The 19,214-nt window shown below is 45.1% G+C and overlaps 1 protein-coding gene, 1 non-coding gene and 1 pseudogene across 2 annotated transcripts in view; 2 read left to right on the forward strand and 1 right to left on the reverse strand.

Moving 5' to 3' along the window:
* Window positions 1-19,214, reverse strand: part of Ldlrad3 (low density lipoprotein receptor class A domain containing 3) — a 291,677-nt gene that overhangs the window by 167,187 nt on the left and 105,276 nt on the right. The gene's annotated exons all lie outside the window — the stretch shown is intronic.
* LOC123463095 lies at window positions 1,887-1,991 on the forward strand. The gene has a single exon (XR_006638707.1). It is a non-coding gene; the product is annotated as a U6 spliceosomal RNA (small nuclear RNA).
* On the forward strand, window positions 15,504-15,702 carry LOC123463017 (annotated as a pseudogene).

A 19,214-nucleotide genomic window follows, 5' to 3' on the forward strand; every position in this document is an offset into this window, starting at 1 on the left:
GTATGTGCAGAAGCATGTGCTGTGTGCATATATGCCCAGATGAAAACTGCAGAGACTATATAAGCAGGAGAGTAGGACATTCCCAATTTATGCTTCTGCAGTCTACTCTTGGGGGGCTATATCTAAAAGTGATAACAAATAAATGTAGGTGACATAAGTCAGCCAGTCAAGGCTTCTCTTTACTCAGTGGGAAACCTTGAGAGCGGGCCTGAATCCCTGGGATTTGGAACAGACGTGGGACTAGACTATGCACAGCACAGGGTGGCTCCACCTGGGATGAGGGTCACTGCGGCGCCTGCAGGATGTCCAAGGAACAAGGTGCGGGGGGAGGAGAAGAAGAAGAAGGGGAAAAGGCATGTGGGAATCAGAGTTTGCCTGGCTGAATCAACTCAAATGCAGGCAGTCCATGCCACATCAATTTCTACTTGCTGGACAGTGAGGGTCATCTGTGTCTAAAGATGCCTTTAGGTTTCAGAGCCTCCATTCACTTCTGCTCCCCTGGCCCCAAACTCTGATGTATTATTTTTCCTTCTAAAACTAACCCATGTGGAAGCAGAGACAGGGAGATCCCAGAGACTCAATGGCCAGAAAGTCTAGTCTAAGCTCCAGGCCAATGAGAAGCCCTGTCTCAAAGGAAAAACAGGAATGATTCAAGGAACATCAACAGAAGAACATCAAATCATAAAGGGAAAACAGTGAAAAGAAGAAAAAACAATGTCTTCCAAACAACCAGAAAGCAATGAGCAAAATGGCAGTAATGGATGATTACCTATCAAGAATTCTGAATGCAAGGGCTGAGGAAATGGCTTAGCAGTTAAGGCGCTTGCCTGCGAAGCCTAATGACCCCAGTTCAATTTCCCAGGACCCATGTCAGCCAGATGCACAAGGTGGCACATGTGTCTGGAGTTTGTTTGCAGTGGCTAGAGGCCCTGGCATGCCCATTCTTTCTGTATGCCTCTTTCTTTCTCTCTCTCTCTCTCTCTCTCTCTCAAATAAATAAATAAATAAATAAATAAATAAATATATTTTTTAAAAATTCTGAATGCAAATACATTGTTTTTCAATAAAAAGACAGAAAATGACTAAAAAAAGTGGATGAGGAATGATACCTGAGGTTGTCCTGTAGTCTCCACACGCATGCATACACACAAGTAAACACATGCAAAATAAATGGCACCCTCATTTCTGTGTTGATTCTTCACTTCAGCCTAGGGTAGAGGAAGCACTCTAGCAGTGAGTGCTCCGAATCATTGGCCTGGTCCTCCCCACACATCCCAGAGCTCAGAACAATCTGTGGTAAGGGATTGTTAGCACAATGCCAGCAGCACAGGGAATAGCCTGTGACGCGAGGAGGAAGGTGCCATGATGCTTACAGGAATAGGGGATTTTGTGACAGTCACTAGGGCTCAGAAGGGGGTGACACCAGTCTTCTCAGGAGAACCTTCTCTGATTGTCATGATACTGCATGTAAAGGCCTCTTTTGGGAAAACAGCAAGTGAATCCAACGCAATCATGTCCTGCCTTTAACAGTGGTCAAAGAGGCACAAGTGAATTCCACTGTGACCATCTCTTGGCAGCTGGGGTCTTGCTTTAAACACAGTGATCCTCAGCTCTGAACTTAAACTGAGAGCAGTGCCTCGCAGTGTTGGCTGTACATTTGAAGATCTTGGGATGCTAAAAAGACAAACAAAAACTCCAAAATCAACAGGACTGAGTGGCTATGCTAACATCAGAAAAAGGGAAAAAGAAAAAACAAAACAGAAGACGGTTATGTCCCCAGGGACAAAGTAGGACTTGTGCGATAAAATAGTTAATCCATCAGAAAGACAAAATTATATGTCCCTAAAATCTGAGCCCAAAATGCATGAAGTAAAAACTGGCAGAGCGTTTGCTTCGGCAGCACATTTACTAAAACTGGAATGATACAGATAAGATTAGTATGGCCCCTGTGCAAGGATGACATGCAAATTCATGAAGCGTGTCACATTTTTAGAGACAGAGTTTGGGCAGAAGTACTCTGTGTGGTGCAGAAATCTTTACCCTAAAATTATAGGATGTTGCTAGTAAATCTCAGTGCTAGAAATGGGTCACCCCCACAGTGAGCTGTTGGTTAGAGAGGCCTATGAAGTCTCCCAAACAATGCCAACTACGCGCTTGGTTAGAATTACATGGTAAGACCCTATTGCTGAAGATTGGCTGCCATTGGAGGACACTGAGAAGTCAATCTGGGACCAAGATGGAAGCCCCCTCCCTACTGGCTGGCTGTCACAGAGCTGGAAAGCACTCTGCAAGCTGCCGGAGGGAAAACTTCATTAACAGTGTGAACAACAGTGGATCCTGCAAGCTACAAAATCAACCAGCCAGGCAAGAAGTACCCATGGTGCAACAGTGGCACATACGTGGCACATAAATTATGGGGGTAATCAACTGCCCTCTGATTGGATCTGAGGCCAGCTCAGTGAGAGAGAATTTATGCTTGGTACTAAGAACCAAGCCAGAAGCCCATGGTTTAGGAGGTCACAGACCTGAGTGGGAAGCTTCAACTGTTTTTTGGCTAAATGGAGAGATTCTGTCCATCAAAAAGCCTTCTAAATGTATGCTTATCCCCTTTGACCAATGCTGTTCTCACTCATGCTTAGGGACTATGGATGGTGGTGAATACCAGGGACCACCCAAAACGACAAGAATAGAAAGCCAAGTGCCTACCGCTGGGCAAGTCATCTCTATCACACCCATCAGGGCTCAAGAAACATGGCCAAGGAAGTGGTAGAAAGGACATGAGTGCTTCTCTCACTGCTAACCAGAGAACCTTCTCCATGGAGATGGAGGTAGAAACAGAGGAGACTCAAAACTCATCAAAGGGCAGGAGAGATGGCTCACTGGTTAAGGCACTTGCCTGTAAAATCTAAAACACCCCAGTGCCCATGTAAAGCCATACACACAAAGTGGCACATGCACCTAGTGTTTGTTTGCAGTGGCTAGGAGCCTCATCACACTCATTTTCTCTCTGACTCTGATTACAACTAAATAAAATATTTTTTTTTAAAAACTCATCAAATCAGAAAATAAGAGGCTGCCAAGAGTGCAACACTAAAGGAGACTTCTAACACACCCTCCAAGTCTCAGGGAACATTGTGGAAGAGGGGACTGAAAGAATGTAGGAGCCATAGGGTGGGAAGGAATACTGTGAGACACTGTCCTCCCAACATGAACTGACTGGCACCTTCATGACCCTACAGTGATTACAGAAACCCCTACTAAGGGCCCTCTATGGAGTTGGGGGGGGGGGCAGAGAGATGATGAAAGAGGATAACCTGATTAGAATGCAATCAATTTGCAATGTTTATATATTTTTTAAAAGCCCCTGTAAAAATTATTTTTAAAAAAAATTGGCAGAAATGAACAATAGTAACTATGTGGGGAGTTTAATACCTTCAATATTGGGTATAACAGGCTGAAGATCAACAAGAAATTCAAAGGCCTGACTAACATCATAAATAATAAAATTAAAAAAAAACACAGACTGAATAGATGTCTTTAGAACATGGCACCCAACTATGAAGCATATGCAATCTTCCCGAGGACACCAGAAACATCCTTAGGACGAGCCAGACGTTCAGCCATGAAGCAAACCTCAGGCAGGGGAATCACAGAATATGCATTCTTTAAATGCACTGGAGCGAAGTTAGAAACAAGTAACAAAAGGAAGTTTGTGACACTCACAAATACACGGACACTAAATAACACTCATTTTAATTCATGAGTCAATGAAAACAGAAGTAAAATTAGAAAGTACTTTGAGCTACATGTTAACAAAGAACAACATATCAAAACTCATGGGATACAGACAAAGCTGAAGGAAAGGGAATTTATTTATGGAAATATCGGCTTTAAAAAGATCTCAAATCCACACAAAAACAGAAGTGCTTAGAACTCACATGATTGACAAGGATGTAGGATAGAAGATGAACACAGCAAAGTCAACTGTATTTCTCTGCACTGGCCCTCAACAATCAAGTCAAAATCAGGGAAACAATCTCATTTATTGCAACATCAAAAAGGGCAAAATTCTTAGGCATAAATTTAACAAAAGACGTGTATTCAGAACACTGTAAAACTTCATCCAAGGGCATTAAAGACCAAGGAAACAGGCATGTTGTGGTGAGTGTGAAGTGCCCACACAAGCTCGTGTGTTTGGACACTTGGTTCCCAGATGGCATCAATGCTTTAGGGGGTGGAGCCTTGCTGGAGGAACTGAGTCCCTGGGGATAGGCCGTGAGGTTTTATACCTCAGACCTACTTCCTGCCTGCTCTCTGCTTCCTGACTGTGGGTAATGTGACCACCTGCTTGACACTCCTGCCACCATGCTTTCCCTGCCATGACGGACTATAACCCTTTTTATTTTTTTTTTAACTTTTTTTTTTTTAGTTTTTTTGTTCATTTTAATTTATTTATTTGAGAGTGACAGAGACAGAAAGAGGCAGATAGAGAAAGTGAGATTGAGAATGGGCGCACCAGGGCTTCCAACCACTGCAAATGAACTCCAGACACGAGTACCCCCTTGTGCATCTGGCTAACGTGGGTCCTGGAGAATTGAGCCTCAAACCGGGATCCTTAGGCTTCACAGGCAAGCACTTAACCACTAAGCCATCTCTCTAGCCCTTTAACCCTTTTTAAAACATGAATATTTGCCAGATGTTTTCTCTTAGCAACAAGAAGGATAACTAATACAACATTGCATGTTCATATATGGTGAGACAGTATTTGTAAGACAGCAAGACTTACAACATGATCTACAGATCCAATGCAATCTCTTATAAGAGCCTCATCTGGGGGCTGGAGAGATGGCTTAGCAGTTAAGGTACTTGCCTGCGAAGCCTGAGGACCCACGTTAGACTCTCCAGATCCCACATAAGCCAGACACACACACGTAAGGCAAGTGCAAGGTCACACATGCCTACTAGGTGGCACAAGCGTCTGGAGTTTGACTGCAATGGCTGACGCCAATTTTATCTCTCTCCCATTAAAAAAAATTTGTTTTTAAGTGGCCGAAGCTGACAAACTGAGCCTAAATTCACACAGGAGTAGTCAACACTGTATGACAAAGAAGAATGAAGTTGGAGGAGTAATACTTCTTGATTATGGAATGTTTTACATAGAGTAATCAAGTCGGTGTGGTAGTAAAATAAGAGTATACATGTGCTTAACAGAATAAAACTGAGAATCTTTTACCATTAATTGATTTTTCACAAGAGTGGCAAGAAAATTCACATGGCTAAAATAGCTTAAAATCCATATTCAAAATTGAACATGAACCCTATAATCTATATCCTGGAATATTACTTGCTAGTAAAAAGGAATGAAGAATTGCTATATGATACAAAATGGATAACACCAAAAACATTATGATAAGTGAAAGATGCTAGACAAAAAAAAAATGCAAATAATGAGTCCACTTACATGAAAGGTCCAAAAAAGGACAAATTCATGGACAAAAACAATCATTCCCAAGGAATGGGAGGGAAGAATGATAGAAAATGGATACAGTATTTCTTCTTGGAGTGATAAAATGTTCTAAAATTGGTGGCATAACTTCATAGCTTTCTTACATAACCAAATGAAGAAACAAAATGTTATGGGAATTTCTGGGCTGAAAGATGACGGGTAACATCAAAAACGAGAGTGGCGCTTCTTGTTTTGAGGAGAATGTGAAATCAGTCAGAGTCTTCCCCAATACTTCTTGTTTGTTCCCCAAGCAACACATGCCAATGCTGGGGTGAGGGACAGGGGACTGTCCAAGGCCCTCTAATGGGCAGACCAAAGAGACACTGCTAAACAGCCTGCATTGTGCAGGATGGCCGCTCGCCCTCCTTGCCCAAAACCTGCACCTGTAAATTGTATAAAGACTGAAGAACCCTGTGTTAAGGAAAGGACAGTACTCTTGGGATTTTGTTGTTGTTTGTTTTTGGTTTTTCCTTATTTAAAGAAAAAATAACCACTATTAGCACTTAAGAGTATGGCAGTAATCAGACAGATGCACCCTCTGGGAAGGTCACTGTATGAGTTACTTTCTCATTGGCTGAACAAATACCTGACCAGAAGCAGTTTAAGGAAGGGAAGGGTTTGTTCTGGGCTTACAGTGTTGAGGGACGTTTCATGACAAGAGTAGGGGCTGGTTGTCAAGTCAGCAGGCAGGAAGCAGAGAACAAGCAAAGTGGGGTTGACCACAAGACATTGAGGCTTGAGCCCAGTAACCCTTTTCCTCCAGCAAAGATACACTTCCTAAAGGTTCTACAACCTTCCCCAAAAGCACTACCAGTTGGAGACCAAAGTGTTCAAGCACATGAGCCTAACAGGACATTTTCAATTCGAACCACCACACTTACCTAACAGCCTGGCTTTACTCCCTCATCTGTAAAAGGAGATGATGCAACGAGCCTTACAAGATAATTAAAGAATCATTAAATAATTAAAGGTGAGATGGCTTAGCAGTTATACACACAAGGTGACATGTGCACAAGGTCATGCACATGCACAAGGTAGTACACGTGTCTGGAGTTTGACTGCAGAGGCTAGAGGCCCTGGTGCACCAATTCTCTCTCTCTCTCATAAGAAATAAAATAAAAAAGAATACATGAGAAGAAGCCTGGCATCAGAAGTGCTAAGTACTAATATTACTTAGAGTGATTGTTTTCCATTCTTTAAAATTCCCAATTTAGCTTAAGTGCCAGGAAGTGGGTCATCTTAATACAGTACTACTTCACCCACTAACAATTAGTATATGAACTGGGACATTTAATGAGCTAATATGCAACTGATAGCTAACGGTTGTTGTTCCTCATGACTACAGCGTAATCAAGACAAAGAGAGACTGGCCCAATACCCAGTGGCCAGAGTAACATAGTAACAAAGAGGTTTTGTGGGACTGATTCATATTTTTCCAGTAAATGTTTTCTATGTGTCAGGCTGGGCTCTGTGTTCAAGTCCCCTATACAGTGATAGATTCTTTTCTATTAACTAAACCAAGTATTATTCTGCTGCTCAGAAACTAATTTACTCAAGACAAAATTGTTATCCAAATCAGAACAAAAGGGCAGCCTGGAACTGTGCCCAGCTCTCACAGTTAGTAGTATACAGGAGGACTCAGCAAACATATTAAGGGTCTACATCTGAGCATGCTAGTTAGCAGTGCATAGGAGGCCTCGGTAGACAAATTAAGGGGTCTATGCCCATAACTCACTTGTTAGCAGTGTACAGGAGGACTCGGTAGACAATCAAGGGGTCTGTGTCCATAACTCACTAGTGAGCGGTGGTATAGGGGTCTATGCCCATAACTCACTTGTTAGCAGTGTACAGGAGGACTCGGTAGACAATCAAGGGGTCTGTGTCCATAACTCACTAGTGAGTGGTGGTATAGGACTCGGTAGACAAATTAAGGGATTTGTGTCCAGAGCTCACAGCAGTGTATAGGGGTAACTAAGTTGACATATTAAGGGTGTATGTCTGTAGCTCATCCTTAGTGGTGTACAGGAAGACTCAGAAGACATACTAAGGGTCTCTGTCCAGAGCTCACTAGTTAGCAGTGTACAGGAGTAACTCTGTAAATATATTTAGCTCACTCAGTAGACGTATTATGCTCCATTCCAGCCCTGACTGAGCTAGGTTCTGGTGCTAGGATCTCTTACCCTCATGTAAATTAGGAATAGGAAAAGACATGGACACTTATTAAATGCTTATCAGGAGCCCTGGGCTTTATCCATTTATACTCCCCCCAACACTGTGAGGCAAGAATGACTTCCAGCATCATACAGACAGCATTAAGAGAGTAGCCTGCCCAGGGATACAATTTACATATATACTTATTTATTATAAATCCATAATTTATTTTCCTAAATCTTTCAAGTTAGTTTATGAAAAGAAATCAATTTTTTTAAAAGCCAAAATATTTTTTTTGAGGTAGAGCGTCACTCTAATCCAGGCTGACCTGGAATTCACTGTGTAGCTTCAGGGTGGTCTTGAACTCATGGTAACCCTCCTACCTCTGCCTCACGAGTGCTGGGATTAAAGGCATGCGCCACCATGCCCAACAAGAAGCCAAAGTATCTGCTTTGAGAGAAGCAAAGGAGATGGAAAGGATTGCATTCCATATGGTATGAAATTCTTCCCATCAGGGAGCTAATTTTAGTCTGAGTTTCCTAGTGGTCAAAGATAACAAAGCAAACACCGTCAGTAGTGAGGAATGAGATGGGAAACCAAAACCTTAAATCTGACCTTTAATGAGTCACAATACTTAAGTTCAAATCTCAGCTCTGCCACCTTCTAGCCACCTGATAGTTGCCCAGTTGCGTAACTTTTGGTGCCTCAGTATCCCCAACTGTAAAACAGAGATGATGATCATGGGCTAAATATGACAGTGCTCTCATGGGGAGTAGATGTAAATAAAGCATTGCCAGCAGTTCCTAGACTCCACTACAAAGCACAAGCTAGACTGCCATTGCCGTCATTACAGACGACTGACTCTGTGGTGGGCACTGGTGTGAGCGCTGTGGCCGGAGCCTGCGCAAGGCAACAGAGGTCTCACTCCCATGGAGCAAGAAGAAAGAAAAACAGTGCTGAGTGCTACGAGGTGTTGTAACAATCCCACAGGCGATGACTGCTGTGTGGCCAATGTGAGCGATGAGGATGAGGACGAGGACATCCGAGGCACAAGCAGTACAGTGAGATCTGAAAGTCACAATGATGCCAGCCACGCAAGGGTGAGGGGAGAGAGCAGGACTGAGTGTGGAAAGCACGGACAGAAGGAAGGGCGGCAGGGGAGCAGAGCAGGCGCTGGAGAGAGGGAGTCACAGTGACTCTGAGAGGTAGGCGGATTTGGATTTGAGGTTCTAGACATGATGGATAGTCATTAAGGGGAGTGTCTTGTTTGATTTGTTTTCTTCAAAAGACCTGTAGAAAATGAAAGGAAGGTGTGGTGGCTGTCAACTTGATCTCATTAGTAATCCACAAACATTTCATTTCCTCTTGGGCCAGTCTCTGAGGCTGCTGCCATTTAGGATTAACTGAAGGAGGAGGTCCTTCCTTCAGAGTGAGTCCTTCCTCCAAAGTGGGCAGCCTTCCCTGTGTGGGCTACATACCAGTAAGCGCTGAGAGGACACAGCCCCCTTTTCCTGCCTGGCTGCCTATGCTACTTGCTGGCAAGTGCTTTCACTTGCACTTGCAGCTATCTGGTTTGGCTATCCTTCATCAGCAATGGAACCAAGTCTCCAAAGCTTTCCAATGTGGCCTGAAGAGCAGTGACTCTCCAGGAAGCCTCCAGGCCTTCAGTGCTGGATTAGGACTGCTGAGGCATCCAGAGGGTTCTTTTGACCCTCAGGCCTGAAAACAACTACTGTTGGACGATAAATTCCCTTTTTAATACAATTCGGTCTATCGGCCCTCTGTCCTAGTGTCAGTCACCCATTCCTCCATTCCCACAGCACCCAATTCTAGCAGTGTAAGCCTAACGTCGAAAGCATGTGGTGTGTGTTTTTGGTTCCCAATAAAAGTGGATGATAAGACCCTATTTCTGAAAACACCACATGCTTCTGTTGCAGGATACTGAGAAATCAAGTGGGAACTGAGCTGAAGCCTCCTTCCTGCTGGGTAGTTGTCACAGTGCTGGAAAGTGCTATGCAGCCTGCTGGGGGAGAAAATCATTAAATGCCCTTTTAAAAAATGTATTTGAGAGTGAGAGAGAGAGGAGAGGGAAGCGAGGTTTTCCACTGCAAACAAACTCTAGACACATGTGCCCATTATTTTATGCATCTGCCTTTACATGGGTACTGGGGAAATGAACCTGGGCCAGAAGGCTTTGCAAACAAGTGCCTTTAGCCACTGAACCATCTCTCAGTCCCTGACAGTCTTAACCCAGTAGCAGATCCTGAAAGCTATACAACTCACTAGCCAGGTAAAATGTACCGACTGGTACAATAGTGGGGTGACTGTTATGGGGGTAACCAAGTGCTCTCTTATTGGATTTGAGACCTGCCCCATAAGGATGGAATTCATACCTGGTACTGAAAATCTACTCAAAAGCCTATGGCCCTAGTAGGAAAGCTACTACTATTGTTTATCTATACGGCTCTGTAGTGCCCATCAGACAGACTGCCTTGTAAATACTGACGTTTATACATGCAGATTAGAGCTACATTCACCTTTGGTCAGAGAAGCTTCTTGCTGCAGACACTAGCGACTACCAGGGAGACTCAAACCTCACCAAAGTGCTGAGGGTAAGTGACACTGGAGTACTCAGTGCTAAATGAGACATCTACATCACCCCTTCAAAGACTCAGGTAACACCGAGGAAGAGGTGGCAGAAAGAAGGGAAGAGCCAAAGGATGGGGAGGAGTGCCATGGAACACTGTCTTCCAGACATGGCACAGCCATTGCAATCATGATCTCATAGTTGACGTCATTATACAAGGAGGCTCATTTAATTCTATCATGGGTGGTGGGTGGGTAATTAATAAACACCAGCACCTCAAGGTAGAAGAGGGACTATTTGGAAAGAAGAAGGGCTTTAGGGAAAGAGGGATAGGGAGGAAAAGAGAAGGTAATAGGAGGAGATTATGATCAAAATGCATTATCTGCACACAAAAAAAAATTGTCAATAATTCATGCAGTGTAAAGGGGACAAAGAAGCATAAGTTAATTGAGTCAATGCTTCACAAGAGCCCCTGAGTAGGAACAGAAGCAGGAAGGGAGACGCAGCCCTTTGCTCATGTAGAAGTGAGCAGCTTGTTGGGGGTTCCATGCTGCAGGAGGAGGACAGAGGGAAGAAGCAAAGGTAAAGTGATGTGGGCTGGGCAGATGGACAGAGTGCATGGAGAAATCTGCCTGCAATGAGAGGCAGGACAGCTAAGGCAGGCCTTGTAAGACCCTTCTCACTGGAGTCCATGGAGGATCTGAAGGCTGCTGGAGGCTACTATACTTCTGCTTCTTCATTCCAAGTAGCTAAAAAGTCCAGATGGACATCTAGTGAAGGCTCAGAGGGCAATGAAGTCAGACTGAAATCTGCCTAGCTGTAGCGCTGCATTCCCCCTTCCTGCACTGCCCCATGACAAAACTGTAGCCCAGTTCAGTCATGATCTAGAGATTTCTTTATAACGAAGTAACAAGACTAGGATATGTTCCAGGCTGGCTGACTCTAGAGCCCACATCTGCTCTACTGACACTATGGTGGACCAGAAGCAGTGGCTCCATCAAACATGTGGCCTGGTGGGTGAGAATGTGGGGAAAGATTCACTGCTATTCACTGCTGGTGGGGGAAGATATACACAAAACTAAACCCAAAATGAATTAGTACCATAGAAACCTTTCTCTTGGATAGTACACTAAAAGATACAACCCTCAACAGGAATCTGAGGGGGTTATCTGGTGAGAAAGGCCTTGGAGGGGCTGGAGAGATGGCTTGGTGATTAAGATGCTTGCAAAGTCTAAGGGTCCAGGTTCAATTCCCAAGTATCCACATAAGCCAGATGCACATGATGGCACATGTGTCTGGAGTTCGTTTGCAGTGGCTAGACGCCCTGGCACACCCATTCGTTCTTTCTTTTCCTTTCTCAGATAAATAGATAGATAGATGGATGGACGGACGGACAAACAGACAGACAGATGGGCCCTGTAGAAGGTGAGATGAAGCCTAACCTTAAAACTTTTAGCTCTGGCCTGTATGTAACTCCCAGGACTAGAAATCCATTACTACCCACACTGAGCTGTTGATAGGAGAGACCCACAAGGCTCCCCAAACAAGACAGGCTTCTGTCACAGCACTTGCTTATCTGCTGAAGGTAAAAAGTAAAACCCTATTGCTGAAGACATCACAAGCTGCCAACATGGAACTAGCTGGAATCTGGAAAGAATCCGGCTGGAATATGGAAAAAAGCCAGTTCCCAGATGGTTAGCCCATACACTGCTAGAAAGCTCTGCATGAGCTGCTGGGGGAAAGTGGCCAACAACACCGTGAGCAAGCCGGGGAAACTGCTACACAAAAGCAGCAAGCCTGACTAGATGTATACACCTGTGCAATGGTGGCAACCACCCTTATGAGTAACGAATGGCTTTCTGGCTGTCTAAGAGATCCTCTCAGTGGAAAGGAACCCATAGCTGGAAATGGGAATCAAGTCAGAATCTTATGGAGACCAAGATTATGGTCTTCAACGACAAGATCCCACTAGGCATTGGCCATAAGAGGGGCTAAATTCATCAAAATCTCTCTAAGTTAACAATGATTATCATCCCCTTTAACCTAGGATAATCTCACTCTCCTTTGGAGAACTTTTCTTTCTCAGAAAGTAGCAAGAACCAAAGACAACCAAAATCTATCGACAAGACAAGACAGTTGACTCTCTGGCAGAAGATGAATCACCACTTGCCTATTAGCTAGGGCCCAGGTGAAAGCACAGAGGAACTGGCAAGATGAGCAAGAGTGCTGCCTGCATGGTGAGCCTGACAACCTGCATCAGGGTGATGGAGACAGACACTGAGGATATTCAACACATACCAAAGCAGAGCTCCAGAAGCTGCTGAGAGATCAACACTAAAGTAGACTTAAAACACACCCACCATGGCTCAGGGAATGTTGGGGAAAAGGGAGCAGAAGGATTTTAAGAGCCACAGGGTGGGAGGGAATTTCCTGAGGCAGTGCCCCCCCCTTTACAATGACTGACTGCTGCTTTCACAACTCATAACCCACAACCCCACTGGGAACACTAGCAATCCCACTGAGGAGGGCCCTCAGTGGAGTGGGGGCAGGGAGGAGGGAAATGATGTACTAACACATGATATACCCATAAAACGTATACACTTTAAAAAGAAAAAAAAAAAGCATGTGGCCTGGGAAGATTCCTCTGGAATAAAGAGTCTAGCTATAAGTAGTATATGGGAATGGAGGAAATCTCCAGAGGATATAGACAGAAAGGCAGAGCTCAATTCCAGAGGAACGATCATCCAGGAAGGGGACTAAGGAGGAAGCAAGGCAGCCAGGAAATGGTGGGTGAAATGCCAGCCAGCAATGGAGGAGAGAGGAGGATGTGGTCAGTCCTGCCCAGTGCTGCTTGAAGGGAAAGTAAAGGCAATGTCCACCCCTGCAGGATGGGCAGTTAGGAGATTCCTAGACATTTTCCCTGGAGTAAATTCAACACTGGACTAGATGCAAAAGCCAAGCCAAAAAAGACTGAGGGGTCACATTCGGCTAGAGCAGGGGTGGGCAGAACTCAGGCCTGAAGGAGAGACTAGACAAGGTGGCAAGAGTTCTCAAGCTCAGGTGTGCATCAGACACACCCAGGGAAACAGGACCCAAGTGAGCCACTGTCCCCACCTATGAACGTGTTCCAAGTTGGCTTCAGTCCATGTAGGATCCTGACCATCAGAAAGCACAGAGTGGGGTAGCATTCCACAGGCTGGTGTCCGGAATAACTAGAGCTTCCTGGGCCTCAGCCAGGCTCACTGCCTTAGGAGGACTTGAGGTCATTCAGATAGAGCCAGCCTTGTCCCGGGAATCACGCACTCTTCTAGATCCTCAAGTGCAGACTTTCAGACCAGCAGCATCAGTAATCACCTGGAGGGCTGTGAGCTATTCAGACTCCCCACCTTGGCCTATGCCTACTGAGCCAGGATCACTGTGCAGCCTCCCTATGCCCCCACCTCCCATGCCTTCTGAGAGAAGCTCTGGCTTGCACATTAGAGAGGGTTTTGGAGATGTGGGGGCGATACTAGGCATCTGCCAGACATTACTAGTGCACAGTGTCTTGAGTTATGCCTGCTGCTGATTTTAAAAAAATTTTGTTATAATTTATTTGAGAGCGAGAGTGAGTGTGTGTGTGCACACACCAGGGCCTCCAGACACTGCAAAAGAACTCCAGATGCATGTGCCACCTTGTGCATCTGGCTTATGTGGGTCCTGGGGAGTTGAGCCTTGAACTGGGGCCCTTAGCAAGCACTTAACCAGTAAGCCATCTCTCCAGGTCCCTGCTGCTGATTTTTACAGGAGACAGGATGGGTTCCCAAAGAGATACTCCCATGGAGATTGAGTCTTCAAGCCCCTTTGCACCCTCCAGGACTGACTTCAGATACATAAATGCAAGCTCGCTTCTTGCAGAGGGGAAAATACTGCACAAGACACTCCATATGCACTCGGAGCTCCAGGTAGCCCTAAAACCTCCTCTGCAAAGACTGTCTATGCCAGGCACTTGCCTGCAGGGGGCAGCATAGCAGAGTGGTTCAGGCCCACTCTAGCTAGGATGTCTGCTTTCACAGCCTGGCTGGGCCATCCAAGCCACTTACTTAACTCAGCCAGTTACTTCTAAGCCTCAATTCTCTGCCTGTATGAGAGGGACACCAGTGGGACTTAGTTCATGAAGTGATGGGAGGTCTTAATGAGATCATTCATGCTGATCACTGGGCACAGTGCCTGGTATGCATAGTTTCAGCAATGTCAACACCAGGTCCATCTGACCCGAGTCCCCACACTGTATTCTCACTTAGGATCCCACCACTCTGTATTACATAAACCTAGCCTTACCCATTCTTACACATATACCAAAAAATCATCTGTATTTTCCCAGAGAGTGGGCCCAAGCACAGACGCCTGGTGCTTAGAGATGCCTGAGCGACATTGGAAATGAAGCTAAGGCCTCAAAGAGCCAGAGTGATCATTTGCAGCAAGATCTGTTTCTCTGTACCAAATACACAAACAAAGCCACAGGGGCCTGGGAGGATGACTCAGTGGGAAAAGTGCTTGCCATGAAAGCATGAGGACTTTAATCTGGATCCCCAGTTACCCATAATGCTAGGCATGGTGGCACATGCCTATAATCCCAGCACTGGGGAGGGAGTGGCAGGAACCCCTGACATTGACCTCTGGCCTCCACACACATGCAGGCACATGCATACATATGCCCATACAAATACAGAAACATGTAGACATGCAAAAACAGCAACCAAACAACAAACAGAGCCCCAAGTAAAGATCTTTAAGGGTCCTGGTTTCTCCCTTGCATGTGGGGGCCAAGGCTACACAGGCAACAGCTGAGCTGGGGAAGGTTGAACTCTTCTGAGCTGACTCTTCTGACAATACTATCTGCCCCTTCCCTGGAGCTGGGATAAGCACCCTGAGTATCTATAAGCCTGGAATTAAGTGCAGAAGCTACAAGATGCCCATGGATCCTGGACATGAAAGCCCCTTATTAGGCCCTGCCTCTATCTTTAATCCAAGCAAAGCATCAGGACCCAGTGACAGAGCTAATGGCAATCGGTGTCTGTGCAAAAGTTGACTGATGGGATCTTTCCAAAGGTTCCCAGCCCTTGGGACCCAAAGAAAAATGGAAAGAACCTGGGAGAATATTTATTTCCAGAAGCATAATTAATTAGCAAGCAGGCATTGGGGTTGTGAAGATAAGAGAGACTATGAAGACAGGGTGTTAAAGTGAAACATTCAAGTGACCGCTTTTAAAACTCATGTGCAAAGACTACACTTTCAGTGATCATGTCTATAGTTCGTGACTAGAGAAGTTTCTCTGACTGTATAGAGTACTGGAAACCAAGAGGAGGAGGTGTAGTGTTCTCTCCTGTGGTGTGGCTTTGCTGAAATTGCCACCTGCCATCGATGATTGTTCTTTCTCTCCTTCAGGACAGTTGGAGGGAGAGGACACTGTCTGAATGGCCAAAAAAAGGAAATAAAACTCATGCAGATAGAGAAAGAGAGAGAGAGAGAGAGAGAGAGAGAGCGCACTTTCCAAATGAGAGGAATCCTATTCCAACTTAGTAATTCCACCTGGCTCCTTGATAACAGAGAACCAGTCTCAGAACGAATGTGAAAGGTGCACAAGCAAGCAACAGTTTACCCCACAAGTCTTTGTAAACAGCCATTGTTCTTTCACTGTTTCATTGATTCATTCGGCAAATGTGTACTGAGCATTTCCCAAGTGTCAGAAGCTGATTGTTTGTTGTGGGGGTAACCAAACAGGAGGCATCCAGACCCTTTACTGGCTGGGCAATCCTTCAGATATTGATTGAAAGATAGCACTTGTAAACCCTTCTGTATCTGCTACTCTACAAGCCCAAGATAGAAAAGGACATCTTTATGGGAGCAGGAAAACGGCATACCTACCTAACCTGGGGTGGAAAAGGTTTCTGGGAGGAGATATGAGATGTCCTTTTTTCTTATTTTTGTTTTTTCAAGTCAGGGTAGGGGCTCACTCTAGCTCAGGCTGACCTGGAATTCACTATGTAGTCTCAGGGTAGCCTCGAACTCATGGTGATTCTCCTACCTCTGCCTCCCAAATGCTGGGATTAAAGGTGTGCGGCCACCACACCTGGCTTGAGATTCCTTTTTATCCATTTACTGAGTCATGGATCTATCAATCTACCCACTCATTTATCTATTCAGACATGCATTCATCCACCCACATCCATCCACTAGTCAATCCATCCACCTACCTGATCACCCATTCATCTACCTATTAATTCATCTATTGACTCATCCATCGTCTACCCATCCATTCATCCAGCTGTCTATCAACTTACTTGACCATCCTCTCAACCATCTACCCATGAATCCATCCATTCATCTCACCAACAGTCTACCGACTGACTTCTATCCACCCATTGGTAAGTCCATCAGTCCACACATCAACCAACTCATCCATTCATCCACTCACTTATCCATCCATTTATCAACCTAACCATCCATCTGCCATTAACTCGTGTTCTATCCACCCACACATAGTCACATTCCTTTGTTTGCTTGGCTGGTTAGCTGTGTTTGTTTATAATTGCTTTTTGTTTGGTTTCTCTGAGGCAGGATCTCACCAGATAGCCCAGGCTCGCCTCCAACTTGCAATTCCCCTGCTTTGGCCTCTGAGTGCTGGCATTACGGACGTGAACCACCACGGATGGCCCGTGCTCTTTTGGAGCCACTTCTGCTGGTGTTTCGCAGTCCTGTACTTACACCAGCAGACAAGTCAAAGAACTGAGTGACATCAGTTCTGCATGTGATCAGTATTTCTGGGAATGTCCTAGGGAGGAGGGCAGTTTCTAGTTAGAAGGAAAGGAAAGCTCAGACAGGAAACTCTCACTCTGAGAGCCGTGCAGGCCGTGCCCTTCCCCTGCCCGCTGCAGCATATGCCTACCCTACAATTCTTCCAGCAGTGCTGCATTGTTTCCAATTGTTCGTTTTGTTCTGTTTGGCTCAGGTTTTCTGCAGCCAAACATGGATCAATAGGGTGCTATGCCACTGTAATTTTCCTTAAAAACGAGACTTCAAGGATGACTTTGATTGGCAGGAGGAAAAGTCTGGCAGACTTTGACAAAGCAAGTGATGACACTAACCTGCCTTTGTTCTCTGTCAGCAATGGAAAATAAAGTATTTCCAAAATACAGAAGGGTGGAGGACTGGCACAAATCCAGGGACATAAACATGACCAGAGAAAGCATGTTTCATGTATGTGTCATTTTCAGTCATTCACATCTGCCAAAGTTGGTTCGCATCAGAATGATTACATGACCCACAGCTTATATTTTCTTCTGAAACATGTTCTGCAAGCAAAGGACAGAGCATGGATTTCAGGGGAGCCCTGTGCATCACCTATCTGGGTGGAGTTAACTGGATGATTTCCTATAAAGAGGGATCCACAACTTCGCCTGGGGGCCTCTCAAACTGTAACAGACTTGGTCTCTGAATGGTACACCAGACAGCCATGGGCAGGATCAAGGACACTTGATGAAAAATTATCCCCCACAAACTTAGGTGCTCTGAATGCTAGGTTCCCAGCTGATGGGAGATTTGGGAATGAATGCCTCTGGGAGGCAGTATATTGTTGGGGACGGGCATATGGGTATTATTGCCAGTTTCCTCTTGCCAGTGTTTGGCACCCAAAGCTGACAACAGGCATGCCAGCCTGTTCACACTTGCAGATTGGAGACCTGAGTGGACTTTCTTGTCATACTTTCATTTTTCTTTACTAAACAGTGACTACCAATTAGACACACTTAAAGATTATAGTGTTATTAATAATAGTGGCTAATTCTTCAAGTGCTAATAAATAAGGGCCACCATGCATTATCCTAAATACTTAACAAGTACAGATGGTGTATTTGAACTCCATGAGGGTACTGTGGTTCAAATGTGAATGACTCCCATAGGCCCATGTGTTTGAACACTGGCCAGCAGCTGGGGCCAGGCCTTGAAAGTTTCTTTACTTGGCTCCACTTCCTGACTGAGGACACAACGTCACCAGCTGCCTAGCTTTCCTGCTGCCATTCCTTGCTTCTTGTCAGGTATTTGGTCACAGCAATTAGAAAAGTAACTAATACAAGGGAGATAGTATTTTATTATTTCTTCATTTCACAGACAAAAAACTGGGGCAATAGAGATTAAGTAATGTGCTGTACATACAAAACAAAAAGCAGGATAAGCCCGGGCCTGCCTTTGTCAGGCTTGCATATGCTCAAGCATGCCACATACTTCCTCCTACACAAAAACAAGAGGTGAGAAAGGAACAGCTACCCATCACTCCGCCCCAGCCCGACATACCCACTGCTACTGGAGATAATCTTGTTAGCATTACTTGTCAAGATTTCTCAAGGCCAGACACCTCTTGCTGAGAATTTCATTTCTGGCTCAGATGAAATCATTTTCTCTCACAGACATTACAAGAAAGTACCAGGGGCCCATCTGTAGTCTTTTGGAGATAATACACATGGAAGAACCTTAAGAGCAAAACAAAGAGTGAGGCCATGTTATGGTGGCCCTCATATGACTTAGTGATCTCTGTTAGAAGGGTTTGCTTCTGAGCCCAACCACCTCACTGCGATGCCTCTCACCTACCTGCACCTACAAGAAAGGATAATGTGCTGGATGTCTCTCCTACCAACATAAGGGAAGATGCTCAGGACTCAAGATTTGTCCAAGCAACATCTTCATTCACAGAGGCTGCCAATCTACTCAAGACACATGTATTCGGCATGCAGTGAGCCCCCAACTCACCTAGGCTGCTGGTGGAGGTGCAGATTCTGGACTCCTCTGCTTAGGAGATTCTCCACAAGCTTTGAGTGACCCCCAAGTCTGTATTAACAGGCAAGTCAGGTGACCTGCCAACCACACTTTAAGAACTACCAGCTGGGAGCTGTCCTTAGCAGCTGTGAGCCCTAGATGGTGGGCAGCCTAGACCTCCAT

The sequence above is a fragment of the Jaculus jaculus genome, chromosome 8, assembly GCF_020740685.1.
Source record: "Jaculus jaculus isolate mJacJac1 chromosome 8, mJacJac1.mat.Y.cur, whole genome shotgun sequence".
Taxonomy (NCBI): domain Eukaryota; kingdom Metazoa; phylum Chordata; class Mammalia; order Rodentia; family Dipodidae; genus Jaculus; species Jaculus jaculus.